Source organism: Panicum hallii, chromosome 1 (assembly GCF_002211085.1).
Source record: "Panicum hallii strain FIL2 chromosome 1, PHallii_v3.1, whole genome shotgun sequence".
NCBI lineage: Eukaryota > Viridiplantae > Streptophyta > Magnoliopsida > Poales > Poaceae > Panicum > Panicum hallii.
The window spans coordinates 35,160,824-35,179,740 of NC_038042.1; positions in this window are offsets into that span (position 1 = coordinate 35,160,824).

The window sequence follows — 18,917 nt, forward strand, 5'->3', positions numbered from 1 at the left end:
GCCGTGTTTCAGTGGCACACGTGCGTGAGCAAAAGAGGTTTAGCCCGTAAGCAGGAAAACCCTGAGGTTCGCGGAAAAGTCGGTATAGCGAACCCGTTCGGCTCCATCATCTCATCCCAGGGGTCCACGACGTTCAGCAATTCCTACCCTCGTGGATCGCTCAACCGCTATCACCACGAGTCACCATGAAGACTACTCCTTCGGCCATCTTCCACCCACAGCAACCATTCTCGGCAAACTACTTCGTCATCCACGGAGTCTCGTCATCGTCGAGCTTTTCTCTTCGCCGATCCTGTCGCCCCGGGACTTCACTTTCCGTTTGTTCTTCTCCACAACCAAGGCTACCCCAAGGTTTGCCCTGATCCACTGAATCTTTCTAATGCCGGCGATTCCTTTGCCGAAATATCATCGTTAACTTCCTGTTATCTGTTTTCCCGAACCAGGGACTTAATTGCTTTGATTTAGAAGGTTCTAGGGTGTTTTCTGTAAGATTTCCAGAACTTTCTTTATTTCAAACCAATGAACTTCTACATTTCATGGATTTTCGTAAGAATTTCATAAAAGTGTAAAATCAGTTTCGTTTGAAACCCTAAGTCAAAACCTACAAGTTTTATGTTGTGATCTTGAGTGAAAGTCCTTGATGTGTGGTTTAGGTCAAATGTTAGGGAATAAATGTTTTATTGTGCTTTATATTGTATGCTTGTGTTATAACTGAAAAGTAAGCCATAGAATATAGATCTTAAATAGAAATATGTGATGTTTCGTTAAACCTTTCATATGAGTGCTCATATCCCTGCCATCAAGACATTGTTCTCGTCTTGATTGCAATCTCCTTAAGACCCTTTTCGTATAAGGATTCCTGTCAGTCCATGTGTATCTGCTGCTTAGCTAATACGTCTCAACAGCTATGCTTCAGTGTCAGGTTATCAACCCAACCGCTAAACATCCGTTTCCTTTGAGTTTAGAATACTTCTGTGTAACAGTTATCAGCCGATGCATTTCTTTTGGTATGCTTCTACCATCGGCTGGTTAGCTGAAATGGTTGTTATCTTTCTAGTATCGGCTACTGCCGGTAACATTTATGTTGTCCTGTCCTACCTCAGCTGCCACATAGCTGATCAATCTGAGGTGCACACACAATCTTAGGGTTCTTGCTATCGGCCGATCCAAGCCGATTTTGGTTGCTTTTCCATATCGGTCAAATAGAGCCGATCAATCCTTAGTTTTCTCATCCTTATCCACACACTTCTATCAGCCGATTTATCGACTAAGAGATCGGCTATATATCTATCGGTCACATATCCTCAACCACACTTCAATCGGCTGTACGTCACCCAATAGTTGTGCTGACGTAATCAAGCCGATACAACCACACCTAGTTACCTAGAATAACACTTAAGCACATCTTAGTTAAGACAACTGCTTTAGAAATCATCTTTCTGCCAAAATAATCGATGCTTTCATCAATCAATTAGGAACCTGGTGCACCTATCAATCAGCTAAACCTCTGTTGTTTCCAATCGGCTCTGTTGTAACCCTCAACAAGTAGCTGATTCTAATTAGTTGTCCCCCTAAAACTCTATCTAAGTTTAGTTCAGATCTTTTTGATTGTAATGTGAATAGTGTGTTATGTGAGTGCTGGATTGTAACTGTATTGAAAAGTAAGGTAGTTTTATGTGCACACTTTGAATGTAATGTCGCATTGCATGTAGATACGACTACTTCTGCAAACGGTACCTACGAATCTCCCCGGAGTCTATAGAGGATGTCCCTAAAGACCAAATGAATATAACCAAGGGATTATCTGAAGCCCCGAACCAAAGTTCGGAAGATATTGACTTACTGACTTCAGACCCACCAGTAAAGGCAAGCGCTGGACATAACCCACTATTTTAATTACACTGCAATCTATATCTATTTATATAATTCTATGCATTAAGTTCTTAGGAATTGCTTGAAACCCTAGATGCATGAATCCTAGGAACCAATGTATTGCACCTGAGGTCATGTCGAATAGATGCTTTGCTAATAGAACCGGTAGAAGTCGGGTGATTTCCTGTCACTCGCGCGATATAGGAGTTGTAATGTTTACATTCCTGTTATCACTATAAGGATGACGGACGGGAGTTTTGTGAGGTATCATGGTTGAGGTGATACCCCGTCTGTGTTGTTGAAATTGATAAGATCGCGGTGTGTGCCGATCGGGGTTAAGCGTTTGAAAGTACTAGCCACATGCCGCGAAATATGGTAAGCGGTAAGCCTAGTAACCAATCGGCCTGAGGAGTGGACATACCTCCCACCACATGTATTTGGTTCTTCTGGTTACTTGATTCGACTGGGGAATACGTGTTGCAAGGGCAACCAGGAATACAGGTTTTGTAGTCGCGCTACAGACGTATGTCCTGCACTTTGGAAGTGCGTATGGTCCTGCAGTCGCTTGTGGTGGATCTGATCCACGAGTCGGAATGAAAGGCAAACGGTTGCTTCGGAACGACCCTTTGGTGTTCCAAGCGTGTGAGTTAGGTTTACCTTGCAAGGTTAAATTTGATTCAGAATCGTCCGCTTCTCACGAAGATTGAGACTGCTTGATCCCTTTATCACACAGAGTAACAAGAGCAACTATATGATGAGTAATACTGATGGTTGATATAAAGAGCTCTACCTTGCTTGAGTAGATATAGGTGCTTATTTAGAATGGATAATCAACTAGAACCTGATAGCTAAAAGTTGAAATTAAGGATCTACTCTTTGTTGCTTTTCAGCTGAAAATAAACCCAGAACCCTTGAAATACCTTCATGAGTCTAGTTACGGGCTAAAGTATACCCAATCCCGGGTAAGCCTTCCTGAGTATTAGTATACTCAGCCTTGCTAGTTATATGTTTTACAGGTAATGTCTTGAAGACCCTACTCTTCCCTTGCCTTGGCCCTGTGCTCTTCCAGAAGGTTGGTCCGTGGAATGGGATCCGTTCCCGACCAACATTGGTGATACCGAGTGATGTCGTGCCCGGGCTTAGCATGACATCTGTCTTGACGACGTGCTGTAATCATCGCGTATGTTTTTCCGCTGCTAAAAACCATAACTCTAACAATTTGTAATGTTTTCTCTAAATTTGAAACTTCGTACTGCTTTTGGAAACTTTTGTAATGTAATTCCCTGTGATGTAAAATATGATGGTAACTGTATCTCTAGACTCACCTTCGTGTGAGGTAACCTTATTTGATCCTGTGTATCGGTGGTTTATCGGGACGTTACCCGACAGGCCAAGGGATTATACTGTTTGAAGCACGTTGGAGCCCTCGGGAGTGGACTCGCGTACTTGAGCCGGTATAATTCAGGTTGGTTCTGCCACAACGGGATCCAGCACCAGTGGAAACTTCCCAGGCTCGGAAAAGCTGGTCCACTGGTCAGCATAGGAAAAAGATATGGGGACCTCCGACCATCGGAGTGGTCGTGGTACCGCCAGCTCAATGGATAGAATTTCCCGTAGCAGCAACTTCTATTCCCGCTTGGAGCAAAAATTTTCATCACCACCAAAGATGACATTGACGGTCTTGGAGGCATCCTAGAACTTGGGCGTCTCAGATTTATCTTCTTGATCCTCGTCTTCGGGCTCTTTGCCCGTTGACTTGTTCTTCTTGCCGTTTCCAGGGGAGCCAAAGGTGCGCTTGAGCTGAAAGCAGTCGATCGCTGCGTGTTTGGAGTTGACGCACCACGGGCACTTCTTCTGCAGAAGTTTTTCAAACTGCTCTTGCGTGGTCGACTTCTTGCCCCGCGAAGGACGTTCCACAGCCGCGACGAGATCATCTGGCTTGCGTTTTCGGGAAGAACCCGAAAAGTCCTGCTGGCCTTTGTTAGCCCGGTTGTCGTTGTTGCGCTTCTGGTTGAGGTCGGTGCGTCTTGGAAACCTCTCGCGCATCTTTTCTTCTTGTTCGGACCAGTCGTGCATCATGTCGCGAAGACCTGCAACCATCTTCGGCCTGTTACGCCCAAAATCATGATATATACCTGGGTCTGTTAGGCCGTTGTAGAAGCAGTCGATGATGTCCTCCTCCGAGATGTTGGCGATGGTGGCCCGCACATCGAAGAAACGGCGGGTGTAGGATCAGAGGAGTACATTACGCTCTTGCTTGCACTGGGCGAGGTCGTGCCGGGTTCCTGCACGGCTTATCGCCCCCTGGAAGTTGTCGATGAAAACCTTTTTGAGGCCCTCCCAGGAGTCGATGGAGTCATTGGGGAGGCTTTCCAGCCAGGTCAACGGCGCAGGCTCCAAAGCCATCGGGAAGTAGACGACTTTGGTAGTGTTGGAACCACCAGCCACCTCAATGGCAGTAGAGTAACAGCGGAGCCATTGTTGGGGGGCCTGCTTACCGTCATACTTGGTGATGCCAATCGGCTTGAAACCCTCCGGGTACTTGTAGCTGTTGAATCTCGCAATGAACGCAGGAAAACGATCGCTGCAGTCAGCATCGTCCCGCTCGGCTACCTCGAGTTCCCGTCGCCTCGAGTCGAGGACTGACCGGGCGTTGCGCCCCTCATTGATCTTCTGGCGAAGGTCTGGTTGTTGATGTGGGGGGTTGGGCTGCCTCAGGTTGTTCGCCAGAGGTGGCTGCCGCCTCCCTCCGGTGACCTGACTCTCGCCCGCACCATCATTGTTATTGCTGCGTTGGGGTCGCAGGCGATTACCTGTTGTTCGACTTGGGGCCCGGCTCCGGCTGTCTCCGACACGCTCGTCCCCGACGAGTGATGCTGGGGCCTGCTGGTCTAGCTGGACCCATGCCCGTTGGGTGTAGTGGAGTGCTTGTCGAACGTTGGGATCATTACTTCGCTCAAGTAACGCTGTTACCCGAGCGATGTTGGCCACAGGAGTCCTGAAACCCCGTTCATCTGCAGCGGCGAATTCAGCGTCGAGTTCGCGTTGTGCAGAACGTATGCACTCGTTGGCCCGCCTTCTACGAACCGCAAGAGCTCCGTTCCTGGCATGCTGCGCATCGCGTTCGGCATCGTTCTCGTCAACAGCATCGGTAGTGCCTTCGTCTTCTGATATCCCGTCAAGCGCGCCGATGGGGATGAGGGCATCATCATCCCCCTCCTCCGCCATCAGCACCTGGCGGGTTGCGAGTTCTTCAGAGGGGGCTTCGACTAGTTCAGTCGAGCCCTCGGTGATGGTAGCCAATGCCCTGCCCTCCTGAAAAGGCAGAGGTTCAAGGTGGGCTACCAAGCGGTCTTCATGCCCGAGTAAATCGGACAAATCCATCCCCTTCCAATGAACGATTCGTCCTTCGGAGGTGGTGGTGATCATCAGCCCGCAAGTGGCCAGGTGATCCTTAGCCCCCCGACATGCGGTGGCGTCGGAACCCCCAGCCTGGAGCAGAGAGTTCAAGTCCTTCTCCAACGCGGGGAAAGAAACAGTAGTGACAGACTCTGCCTCGGTTTCCCTGGCAGAATCAAAAAATGGCAACTCGTCGAGATTATCGACTAAATTGTCGAGCCTTTCGGCGAGTGTTTTTAGCTTGATAGTGTTGTCGATGATGTGCCGACGGAATCTGCCTGCACCGTTGGCGACGCAGACCCATGAGCCAAAAACAAAAGTTGTGCCCTCAGGGAGCACGGGACTGGGGAACTTGAAAAAAGCCATCGAGTTCTCCAGGGGATCTCTGATGCGCTCCCCTACCTGGTGCGCCAGCTGTCGCGTTTTATCCGGCTGCCCACCGTGGGGTATATCCAAGGTTGTAGGTTTTGGGTTGGGATGCGCCGAGATCAGGAACTCGAAGGTGCAGACAACACAAGATTTAGACAGGTTCAGGCCGCAATATGCGTAATGCCCTACGTCCTGTATGATGGTTTATATTGCCTTGATGTTGATCTGGTGATCTTGGTTTTGAAGGGGTCCCTGCCCGCCCTTATATATCCGGGGGGACAGGGTTACATGAATCCTAGCCTGATACTAGCTTAGGAATCGTACTCAAGTACAACTCGAGTAGTTTCCTTCTATATCGACTAGTTCTACTCCGCATGCAGGTAGAATACAACATAAATAAGGTACAGGACACGTCCTATCCCCTAGCCCAATATGGACTCCTTGATGTACACAGCCCCGTGGCCCCGGGTCTGACAACTGTAGGACCATACGCACATCCAATGTGCAGGACGTACGCCTGTAGCGCGACTATATGACCGTACTCCTGTCCGCTGTGCAGAACGTACTCCCGCACGTCGGTGCGTGTGCGAAAAACCAAATTACGAGTGGGGGGGGTATGTCCACTCCTCGGGCTGATCGGTTACTAGGCTTACCGCTTACCATATTTCACGGCATGTGGCTAGTACTTTCAAACCCTTAACCACCGCTACCACACACTGCGACCTTATCAAATTTTCATCAACACAGATGGGGTTTTTGCCAAGGTCATGAATCATAATCACAACCCCGTCCGTCATCCTTATAGTGATTGCAGGAATGTAAACATTGCAACTCTTATAAAGCTCGTGAGTGACAGGGAATCACTCGACTTCTACCGGTCCTATTAGCTTAGCAGCTAGTCGGACTCAGGTTCTAGTATTCAATACATAGCTTCCTATGAATATGCAACTAAGGTTTCAATACAATTCCTGAAAACTTAGATGCACAAGTAGATATACATGAATATATAAACTGCAGTGTAGTAAAAATAGCGGTTTATGTCTAGGGCTTGCCTTCGCTGGTGGGGCTGGGGTCAGAGATATCAACACTAAAAGTTTCCAAACCGGGGTTCGGGGCTTCAGTTAAATCTCCGATGATGTTCCCGGGGTCTTCAGAAATATCCCCTTCTGGTTCCGGGATCAGCTGGTAATCTCCATCAGCGAGAGTTGTCGAGTCTATATGATATGCAAACATCATGGTTGAGGGAATGCATATACTTCCATTTAATTTCACGATAAAGTTGCAATCCAACAAGTTAATTAAACTTCTTCTACGGGCAGTCATTTATCGAGCATTAAATTACATTACCTAATTTCATCAGATAACCTACCTAGTTACTCTAATCAAACTAATGACATTAAACACATGGAAAAAGACTCTAATCTATTCATTAAACATCATTAGTTGACTTAATTAACTAAATTACTCATTCAATAAGAGTTGGGGTTATTATTTTAATTTTTGGTCAAATAATAAAATCCTAAGTTAGGAGTGATTACTAATGCTATAAAAATTAGTATCAATAGGTCTAATTGAAATAAGCTTATCATAAAATTTTTAGAACATTTCATACAGCATAGCAATCAGAATAGTTAATTCAATCAAACCATATTTAGATCAAGAACTATTTTTCTAGTTTGATCTACTGCAAACCTAAGGATAAAAATTTTACTGGAAAAAAGGTTGATCTGAATCTAAGCTACTGTGATTTTATCAAGATTTTTATCCTTATAGCAATTATGCTATAAAATAAACAAAAAACAGCATTGTGATATTAAGATCTATTTATATCAGAAGTTCTATACTAGATCTTGTGCTGTAATTTTGTGAACATATTACACTATTCAAAAGTAACACTCTAATTTAATTTCATAAATTTTCATAAATTAGAACTATTATTCATGAATTATCTTTGAATCTAAGCCTAAATTCATAACTCAAGCTACTCTAGGCTACTGATATTCAAACTTTTATCATGGATTACACATGCTGAAAGAAAGTTAGAGTAAACTTTTCAGCTACAAACACTAACAGATTCACCCTTGAATAAATCCTAAAGCTTTCATCAATATAAAACAAAGACACTTAAACATTATAGCTAGGAAACAGTTCTGAGTCTACAAATTTTACATAAAGCTATACATGAGATACACATCCTATGTTTCAAATTTCAACAAGAGCATAGCTATGGATCAAAAGATCTAATTAGCACACCTATTTCCTAATATTTATTCTAATTCAAAATATTCACTCATTCAGCTCAAGGCTATAACACAAAAGTTGTAGAATTTACTTCAAGAATTCAAACAAAACTAGTTTGACATTTTTATAAATTTCCTACAAATTCTTACAATTTTCTTAATTCACTGATTTGAATTGAAGGGGGGAATAAAATCTTGCAACCAGGCCCTCAGAAAGACTTAGATTGTTGCAATCGAGTCCTTGGCTCGTTGGGGAAGAAGAGCCGAGACTCGCTGGCCGAATTTCGGCGACGGTGGTCGCTGGCGGCGAGGGGGAACCGGCCATGAAGGATCAGGGGGCTAGAGTGGATCTTGCTGGGGGTGATTGTGGCAGAACCGCCTGAATTATTCCGGCTCAAGTGCGCTAGTCATCGCTATACTGCCGATACTAAACGCACTTCAAACGGAATAACCCATTGGTCTGTCGGATCTCCGCCCGATGCAACCACGGTTCAACAGGATCGAGATAGGCTTACCTCGCACGAAGGTGAGTTTACAATCGCACAACAGCTCACCAACTGTTAATTCACAGAATATTAAACATTATTACAAACCATTTCGAACTTAAGTATACTTATACAAATATTGTTCAAACTCCACAAGCTATGCAAGCTTGTGTAGAGTTACAGCGGAAGAAATTGTCGGGTTGTATCCGGCTGCCCACCGAGGGGTATACCCAAGGTGGTAGGTTTTAGGTTGGGATACGCCGAAATCAGGAACTCGAAGGTGCAGACAACACAAGATTTAGACAGGTTCAGGCCGCAATATGCGTAATGCCCTACGTCCTGTATGATGGTTTGTATTGCCTTGATGTTGATCTTCTGTTTTGAGAGGGGTCCCTGCCCGCCCTTATATATCCGGGGGGATAGGGTTACATGAATCCTAGCCCGATACTAGCTTAGGAATCGTACTCAAGTACAACTCGAGTAGTTTCCTTCTGTATCGACTAGTTCTACTCCACATGCGGGTAGAATACAATATAAATAAGGTACAGGACAAATCCTATCCCCTAGCCCAATACAGACTCCTTGATGTACACAGCCCCGTGGCCCCGGGTCTGACAAGCCCCCGAGCTCTTCGTAGCTGAGTACTGCAGGCTCTTCAAGTACTTCTGAAGCAATCTTCGACTTCTTTCGAAGCTCCGTCTTGAAATTTCTCTTCGAGTACTCGTCTGACTGCAACGAAGCTATGAGGTGCTCATGCCCCGAATTCTTTCTTCTATATGGGGTGCGATGAATAATCGCACTCCATATGGAGTAGCCCCCGAGCCTTAGGTTGAATCAAAGAATCAAGCTGAGGGTCAAACTAGTCTTGAGTCTTTTCTTCTTATCCTTCGAGTACTTTCAAAAAATAAGTAGTCGATGCCACGTGTCTCACAGCCCCCGAGTCTTGAATCCAAATCTTTTAGAAAAAAGGATCCCAAAGGTCGTGGTAAAAATACTCCCTTTTGATAAAATATAGTCTAAGAGGAGGTAATTGGCAGAAATTGAACTCGAAACTCAAAAAACCTCTTTTTTCGGGACAATGAACCCTGAAAAAATGGTCAGTCAAGTAACGGCCCAAAAAATCCACCAAAAACCCTCTTGTGGTCCAATTATTCCCCTTGCGCGATGCTTCACCTTTCGCACAGTAAACCACTGCCTGAGCGCTGGTTATTTAACCTCGCAGTCAGTTAGGGTTTTTCCTGTGCCTTCAGATCTTACGCCACCGCCAGAGAAAAAACAAAACCCCAATTAGAGCTTATCCTGCCAGCGCCCCTCCACCGCCCTGCGTAGTCGAAAATCTTCGAGCCTGCCACCATAGCCCCCGAGTGTTGTGCGAACAACTCGTGGCTTAACGGATTTGAAATGGCGCCGAAGGAAACCGACCAGAAGGACTTGAAAGAAGTGCAAGCGGCAACCGACGAGTGGTCAATCAGTAAGTGTTCTCGCCATAATCTAGCAAATTTGGTGTTGGGAGGTCTTCTTCAGGAGAGGGATCTCATCAATTGGCGCCTTCCCTTTCGTGACCCGTTCCCCATGGAAAGCGTCGACGAGATAGTTTCTTTTTGCTCATTGTCTGAATGGGGATTGGCCCTCCCCACTTGTTCGTTCTTCCGTGGCCTTCTCTACTTCTACAGGATTGAGTTGCAACACCTCAACCCCAACTCGATCTGCCATATCTCCATTTTCATCCACTTTTGTGAAGCCTTCCTCGGAATTGAGCCCCATTGGGCTCTTTTCCGCTATCTTTTCCGCGTGAAGCCCCAACCCACCTCAAAAAATCCTTCTGCAATAGGGGGCGCTGGTATCCAGCTTAGGCAACACGCTAGTGAAAAATACATATCTTACAAATTTCCGTCCAATATCCCCGGGTGGAAACAGCAATGGTTCTACATTGCGAACCACGCCCCCCAACTCCCTGTGCGGTCAGGCAGGCCCCCTGTTCAGCGCGGCGAATGGACATTGGAGCCCGGTGAAGCCAAGATGGACCAAGTAAAAGAGCTGCTAGAATTGATTGCTGCACACAAAGAGATGGGAGTAACCGGGGCATCTGTGATGTTATCATTCTTCAAACGCCGTATTCAACCCATCCAACAGCGCCATACCTTCGGATTTGAGTACATGGGTACTGAAGACCCATCCCGTATGTGCGCAGAAGAGCTTGGAGACGATGCTGCGCTCGTTCGCATCAAGCGAATACTGCTGGATGTGGACGCCGTCCCTTATGTTCCAGCGGGATTTACAGCCCAGAATCGACCACCATCGGTGAGTGTTCGACTTCTCGACTTCTCCTTTGATATGAAGAGTTAAGACTAACTGATTATCTTAACATAGGAGTCAACAGCATTGTATCGGAGTTACCCGCCGCAACCCGATCTACCGCGACCTTACCACACGTTGCCCAGTGCTGCAGCCAAAGCACATAAAGAAAAAATTGCTGGCAGCAAGTCGGCCGTGGGCAGCCAGGCAACCGGGGAGAGGGTGCAAGCAAACAACTCCTCCGGATCATCCGTGGAATTATCTGATGACGCACCTCTAATTCCCCGGCGGCGCCGGGAAATGCGGAAACGCAAAGCCAGCACCGCTGACATCGCGCTGTTTTGCTGAATATTGATAACAACTCAATTTTGCAGTCCTTCGTCTTCTTTGCCCAGCCCCCAGCGCTAGAGGGTAGCCGAAATGCCCCCCACCGGGAATGATGCACCAGAAGCCAGACCCACAGAGGCTGATAGGGCGGACCCGTCACCTTCTCTTGCAGATGATGTAACGATCGCCGTGGCGGGCACTGTATCGGGGCAGCTCACGCCCTCGACTGAAACAGCTCCGCCGCCAGCAGTAGGTGCCTCGGCCATCGCCACACCCGTGCTGCCAACCCCCTCGTCTTGTACACCTGCATCTCCGGCCACGAGTACTGTGGTGAGGAAGCCACTGAAGCTGATTTGGAGGAAGCCAACAATGATCCGATCCCAGGTGTAAGTAACGCTTTGGACCCTGCCCTTAGCCATGTGTGGAAATCACAGTAAAAGTGTAGTGCTGTTGTTTTAAGCAGATCAACAGCTGCGGTGATGCCAGAACTCGAGTTGGCTCCACCAGCCCCCGAGCCTTCGCCCGGGCAAGCCAACACGCCGGAGCCAGCGGAGAGGGCAGATGTGGCCTTGCCTGACTCACCGCTACCCGAGCTCCAGCATGCGGAACTCGAAGCCACTGGCGGTGAGCAAGTCGAGGCCGCCATTATCATACCCGTCAAAGTTGCAGGTAAATGATCCCGCTGCCTTCTGCCGTAATCGTCGCTATGTTGAACACTTGTCCTTTGCAGAGACCCCACAGCCATGAGCCTTGGAGGGTGCGGGTGCTTCTAGCGAAGCAACCGTGCTGCCAACCCCTGGAGGAGAGAACGATGATACACTCCAAGAGATGCACCTCCCAAGGGACGACCTGAGCCACCTGCATCAAATGATCAAGGCGATCGACACGTTTGCTCTGGTAAAACTTGTGTAAATCGCTGGTAATTGTATGCTTAAGATGTCTGTCTCTGACGTCCGGGAACGCGCAGGATATGAACTAGAAAACTGCAGTGAAGCTGGAAGAGGCCACCAAGCGTATCGACGAGCTGATGCAGGAGCGAGCCGGCTTCGAACAAACCATCAACGAGCTCCAAGGCCGACTCAAGGAACAATTGAAAAACCATCAAGGTACGTTGAATCCGATTCGCGAAATCATACCCGTAGTCGATAACTCCATGGTCTGAAACCTGCTTATCATCGCAGAACTTAAAAAACTCTTAAATTATAAAGAGGGATTGCTTACTGATTTGAAGAACATGCTGAATCACCGCGCAGATGAAGTCGAGAGTCTGCGAAAAGTGATGGCCAACACGGAGAAGCAGTTCGTCGACTGTCTCCAGCAGATCAAGACTTTGGGCGAGGAGAAAGAGCAGCGCAAGAAGGAACTCGATGATTTGAAGACGGCGGCCCAGGAACTCGTAGAGATGGTGGACCCTCAGGAAGACGGCGCTGAAGATGGGCCACCACTACTGGATCGACTTCGCAGAGCGCCACAAAAGATCCTCAACTTTGTCACCGAGGCAGCCACATCATACGTGGGTCATGCTCTGGGCCTTGTGAAGTCCTTCTGGCCAAAGGCTCGGCTAGAAGTACTCATGGAAGGTGCGGCTGCTGATTATACTGGTGAAAACTTCTGCGAGTATTTGCTAGAGGTCCGGCCAGTAGCTGAAAAAATTGTGGGAAACATGGTCCAGGATTGAACCGTTAGTGTTTATGATGTTTGTGATATAAGAAACCACCTTTGTTCTCTTGTAGCCTTATGTGAAGTCTGAGAGCCCCGTCTGCTTTGGAGCAGGGACATGCTACCTCTGAGTGCAGCGACTCAGAGAGTAGTTGATTTAGCTCTTCACGTGAGCTCATCAGGTGAGCTAGATAAGATCCAACCGAAGGGATCCAGTCATGCCCGAAACGCGCGGTTTGTGGCGCGACGACTAGGATGCCCATGGCAAACAGTCGAAAACTACCCTAAAGTGTAACAACCGCAGGAGTAGCCTATCATGCGGATATGTCAAACAAGTTAGATAGAACCCGAGCCAGACGGGCCTAACCAGTTTGAAAAAACACGATTATCATCGCGACGACCCATGTGCCACTAGCAAGTAGTCGATTTGTATAAAGCTTGAACGTGGCCAAAGCCGCCGCAATTGTATTCAAGAATTTACATTTCGGGTCATGTGGCACAAGGCCGCCAAATTGACCCAGAAAAGAAAAACTTGCCCTTGACGCATACAGGGATTGAAAACGAGTATGCTTAGGGGTAGAACCGTCACAGGTGCTGGATATTCCATGAGTTGGGTACATCCTGACCATCGGGGTGTTGTAGTCGATAAGATCCTGGTCTTGTAACCCTCTTGATGATGAACGGTCCCTCCCATCTTGAGTTAAGCTTGTGCAAACCTGACTCATCCTGAACGCGACGAAGGACAAGGTCGCCTATGCTAAACGACCGTTCCTTAATGTTGCGATCATGATATCGCCGGATTCCCTGTAGGTAACGAGCTGACTGAACGAAAGCAGAGCAGCGAGCCTCTTCGACAGAGTCCAGCTCCAGCTGTCATGCTTCGTCCGCCTCGCCTTCGTTATACATCTCGACCCTTGGGGATTTCCACATGATGTCTGCTGGGAGAATTGCCTCGGAGCCGTAGACAAGAAAGAATGGGGTCTGCCCTGTGGCTTTGGAGGGTTGAGTCCTGAGCCCCCAGACGACATGTGGCAACTCGTGAATCCACTTCCCGCTCTTCTTGCTATTGGCATCGTAGAGTCTCTTCTTGAGGCCGTCAATAATCAAGCCATTTGCCCGCTCGACTTGCCCATTTGCCCTTGGGTGTGCCACCAAAACATACTTGACCTCGATGTATGAGTTTTCACAGAATTCCCAGAATTGGTTGGCCGTGAAATTTGAACCCAAATCGGTGATAATAGTGTTGGGGAAGCCGAACCGATGCAAGATGTCAGAGATGAAGTCGACCACCCTGTCTGGAGTAAGCTTGGCGATCGGTTTGAACTCGATCCACTTGGTGAACTTGTCGATAGCCACCAAAACATGAGTAAAACCTCCTGGCGCCGTTGCGAAGGGCCCAATCATGTCGAGGCTCCAGCAAGCGAACGGCCAGGAAGGCGGTATAGTAATGAGGGTGTGGGCCGGGACATGAGTTTGCTTACCAAAGAACTGGCAGTTCTGACATCTTCGCACCAGATCCTCGGCGTCAGACACAGCGGTGGGCCACCAGAAGCCAGCTCGAAACGCTTTGCCTACTAGCGTACGTGACGCTGCATGGTTACCGCATACTCCCTCGTGTATCTCTGGCAAGATATCCTGGCCTTCTTCTGTTGTGACGCACTTCATGAGTACTCCAGATCGTGCGCCACGCCGATAAAGTTTGTCTTCGACTAGGGCAAACCCCTTGCTCCGTCGCATGACGCGGGCGGCAGCAGTGCTCTTGGGATCCACCCCTGCTGGTAATACGAGATCTCGGATGAAGTCGATAAAGGGTCCTCTCCAGTCCTTGCCAACCAGCATAACCTCACGTTCTGGCCATACAAAGCCTGTGCCGGTAGAGACCTGTGGTGAAAGGCTGATGGATGGTTGCTTCAACTCCTGTACGAATACCCCTGCTGGGACTTGTGCTCGGGTTGATCCCAGCTTAGATAAGGCATCTGCGGCGACATTGTGCTCCCGTAGCACATGAAGAACTTCGAGGCCAGAAAATTTGTTTTCTAGCTTGCGTACCTCTTGTACATAGGATTCCATGGTCTCCTTGTTGCAGTCCCACTCCTTGTTGACTTGCTGAACGACCAAAAGTGAATCGCCGTATACAAGTAGTCGCTTGATCCCTAGTGATATCGCCAAACGAAGCCCGTGAAGCAAGGCTTCATACTCGGCTTCATTGTTGGATACCTTCCAGAGGATTTGGAGGACGTACTTGAGTTGTTCGCCTCTCGGGGAAATGAATAAAACTCCAGCGCCGCCGCCATCGAGCTTGAGAGAACCATCGAAGTACATGGTCCAATGCTCTGGCTTGTCGACTGGATTTGGATCTTGATTTTCCCTCCACTTTGCCATGAAGTCGACTAGAGCTTGGGACTTGATTGCAGTGCGTGGCTTGAAGTCGATCGACAAAGCCCCCAGTTCTACTGCCCATTTTGAAATACGACCCGTGGCGTCCTGGTTGTGTAGGATATCCGCCAGCGGGTAGTCTGTGATCACGTTGATCTGGTACTCTTCAAAGTAGTGGCGTAATTTCCTTGAGGTGATCAATATGCCGTAGAGAAGCTTCTGGACCGCCGGGTACCGCACCTTAGACTCCGAGAGTACCTCACTGACAAAGTACACGGGCCGCTGTATGCCGAAAGCATGGCCCTCCTCGGATAATTCGACAACAATGGCACTACTAATAACATGGGTAGTTGCCGCAATGTAAAGTAAAAGGGTCTCACCCGGCAATGGAGCTGTGAGGATCGGGGGCAACTGTAGGTGTTGCTTGAGATCCTGCAGGGCCCGCTCGGCTTCCTCTGTCCAGTGAAACTTGTCTTGGCACTTTAAGAGTCTGAAAAAAGGTAGTCCTCTCTCCCCGAGCCGGGAGATGAATCTGTTGAGAGCTGCCATGCACCCTGTAAGTTTCTGCACATCTTTGATTGTGGCAGGTGCCTCCATATCAGTGATGGCGGTAATCTTTTCAGGGTTGGCCTCGATGCCCCGGTTACTGACTATGAACCCGAGCAATTTACCCGATGGGACGCCGAAAACACACTTGGTCGGATTGAGCTTCCATCGGTATTTCCTTAGGCTAGCAAAAGTTTCCTCCAGATCCGTGATCAGGCCCTCGGGACTCCTGGTTTTCACGACCACGTCGTCCACGTAGGCCTCCACGTTCCGGTGTAACTGATCAGCAAAGCACATCTGAATTGCCCGCTGATAGGTAGCGCCAGCGTTCTTCAACCTGAAGGACATCGTCTTGTAGGCATAAGTCCCAAACGGGGTGATGAACGCGGTCTTGATCTGGTCTTCTTCCTTGAGAGCAATCTGGTGGTACCCTGAATAACAATCAAGGAAACATAGCAGTACACAACCTGCGGTGGAGTCGACTACCTGATCGATGCGAGGGAGCCCAAAGTGATCCTTTGGGCAATGCTTGTTGAGATCGGTATAATCAACACACATTCTCCATTCTTTATTCTTTTTTAATACAAGAACCGGGTTAGCTACCCACTCTGGGTGGATTACTTCTTTTATGAATCCAGCCGCGAGGAGTTTAGCTATTTCCCGCTTGATGGCCTCCCGTTTATCAGGGGCAAAATGATGAAGTCGTTGCTTCTTTGGTATAGCTTGTGGATACACATTTAGACTATGCTCGATCAGCTCCTTGGGCACGCCTGGCATATCCGATGGTTTCCATGCGAATATGTCGCGGTTAGCCCGCAGGAAGCTGACGAGCGCGAGTTCCTATTTGTCACCCAAGCCCACGCCGATGATGGCTGTCTTGGAAGAGTCGCCCTCTTGGAGCTGGATCGACTTGAGAGCCACATCGCCTGTCGACTTGACGCCTGATTGGCTCACCTTCTTCGTCGAGATGTCCAGCTCGGCTTGAGAGAGTTGCTGTGCGGCCGCGAGTACGGGAAGTCGATGCATACTGGATGGCCTCTTGGTTGCAATCATAGGACTTCTTCAAGTCGCCTCGGAGCGTGAGCATGCCGCTGCGTCCTGGCATCTTGAGAAGTAAGTAGACATAATGCGGTACCGCCATGAACTTGGCGAGCGCCGGCCTCCCCAGTATAGCGTGGTAGGAAGATTCGAAGTTGGCCACCTCGAACTTGATGAACTCGGTTCGGTAATTCTCCCTCGTCCCGAAAGTGACTGGGAGAACGACTGTTCCAAGCGGGTGCGCGGCATTGCCAGGGACAATACCGTAAAAAGGAGCTTTGCTCGGAGTGAGCTTGTTGGTGAGGTCCAGACCCATCTTCTTCAGCGTATTGGCGAAGATAAGATTAAGTCCGCTCCCACCATCGATAAGAACCCGAGTGAGCTTGACTTCTGCGACCACGGGATCCAGCACCAGTGGAAACTTCCCAGGCTCAGAAAAGCTGGTCCACTGGTCAGCACGGGAAAATGATATGGGGACCTCCGACCATCGAAGTGGTCGTGGTACTGCCGGCTCGACGGATAGAATTTCCCGCAGCAGCAACTTCTGTTCCCGCTTGGAGCAAAAATCTTCATCACCACCAAAGATGACATTGATGGTTTTGGAGGCATCCTGGAACTTTGTCTCAGATTTATCATCTTGATCCTCGTCTTCTGGCTCTTTGCCCGTTGACTTGTTCTTCTTGCCGTTTCCAGGAGAGCCAAAGGTGCGCTTGAGCTGAAAGCAGTCGATCGCTGCGTGTTTGGAGTTGACGCACCACGGGCACTTCTTCTGCAGTAGTTTTTCAAACTGCTCCTGCGTGGTCGACTTCTTACCCCGCGAAGGACGTTCCACAGCCACGACGAGATCCTCCGAGATGTTGGCGATGGTGGCCCGCACATCGAAGAAATGTCGGGTGTAGGATCGGAGGAGTTCATTACGCTCTTGCTTGCACTGGGCGAGGTCGTGCCGGGTTCCTGCTTGGGATATCGCCCCCTGGAAGTTGTCGATGAAAACCTTCTTGAGGCCTTCCCAGGAGTCAATGGAGTCGTTGGGGAGGCTTTCCAGCCAAGTCAAAGGTGCAGGCTCCAAAGCCATCGGAAAGTAGACGACTTTGGTAGTGTTGGAGCCGCCAGCCACCTCAATGGCAGTGGAGTAACAGCGGAGCCATTGTTGGGGGGCCTGCTTACCGTCATACTTGGTAATACCAATCGGCTTGAAACCCTCCGGGTACTTATAGCTGTTGAATCTCGCAGTGAACGCAGGAAAACGATCGCTGCAGTCAGCATCGTCTCGCTCGGCTACCTCGCGTTCCCGTCGCCTCGAGTCGAGGACTGACCGGGCATCGCGCCCCTCATTGATCTTCTGGTGAAGGTCTGGTTGTTGACGTGGAAGGTTGGGGTGCCTCGGGTTGTTTGCCGGAGGTGGCTGCCGCCTCCCACCGGTGAACTGACTCCCACCCACACCATCATTGTTATTGCTGCGTTGGGGTCGCGGGCGATTACCTGTTGTTTGACTTGGGGCCTGGCTTCGGCTGTCTCTGACGTGCTCGTCCCTGACGAGTGATGCCGGAGCCTGCTGGTCCAGCTGGACCCACGCCCATTGGGCGTAGAGGAGCGCTTGTCGAACGTTGGGGTCATTGCTTCGCTCGAGTAGTGCTGTTACCCGAGCAATGTTGGCCACAGGAGTCCTGAAGCCTCGTTCATCTGCTGCGGCGAATTCAGCGTCGAGTTCGCACTGTGCAGAACGTATGCGCTCGTTGGCTCGCCTTCTACGAACCGCACGAGCTCTGTTCCTTGCACGTCGCGCGTCACGCTCGGCGTCTTTATCGTCTGCAGCCTCGGCAGTGTCTTCGTCTTCTGATATCACGTCAAGCGCGCCGATGGGGACGAGGGCATTATCGTCCCCTTCCTCCGCCATCAGCACCTGGCGGGTCGCGAGTTCTTCAGAGGGGGCTTCGACTAGTTCCGTCGAGCCCTCGGTGATGGTAGCCAACGCCCTGCCCTCCTGAAAAGGCAAGGCTTCAGCCCAAAACATGTCATGAAGGTTGACACCAAGTTCAGCCCGAAACATGGTGTCATTCCGGAGGGTCACTGCCAGCCGGGGACGGATCCCACTCCACTGACCAGCCAAACAGAACAGAGATTGGCCATGCTGGACCATCCGTGGGGTTCTCAAAGGTCATACATGAAAAATAGACTAGTAAGACTGAGTATACTAATACTCAGCAAGACTTAACCGGAATCGGGTATACTTAGCCCATAACTAGACCATGGAGGATTTGAGAGGTTCTGGTTTTCTTTTGCTAAAAAGCAACAAAGAGTATGATCTAAC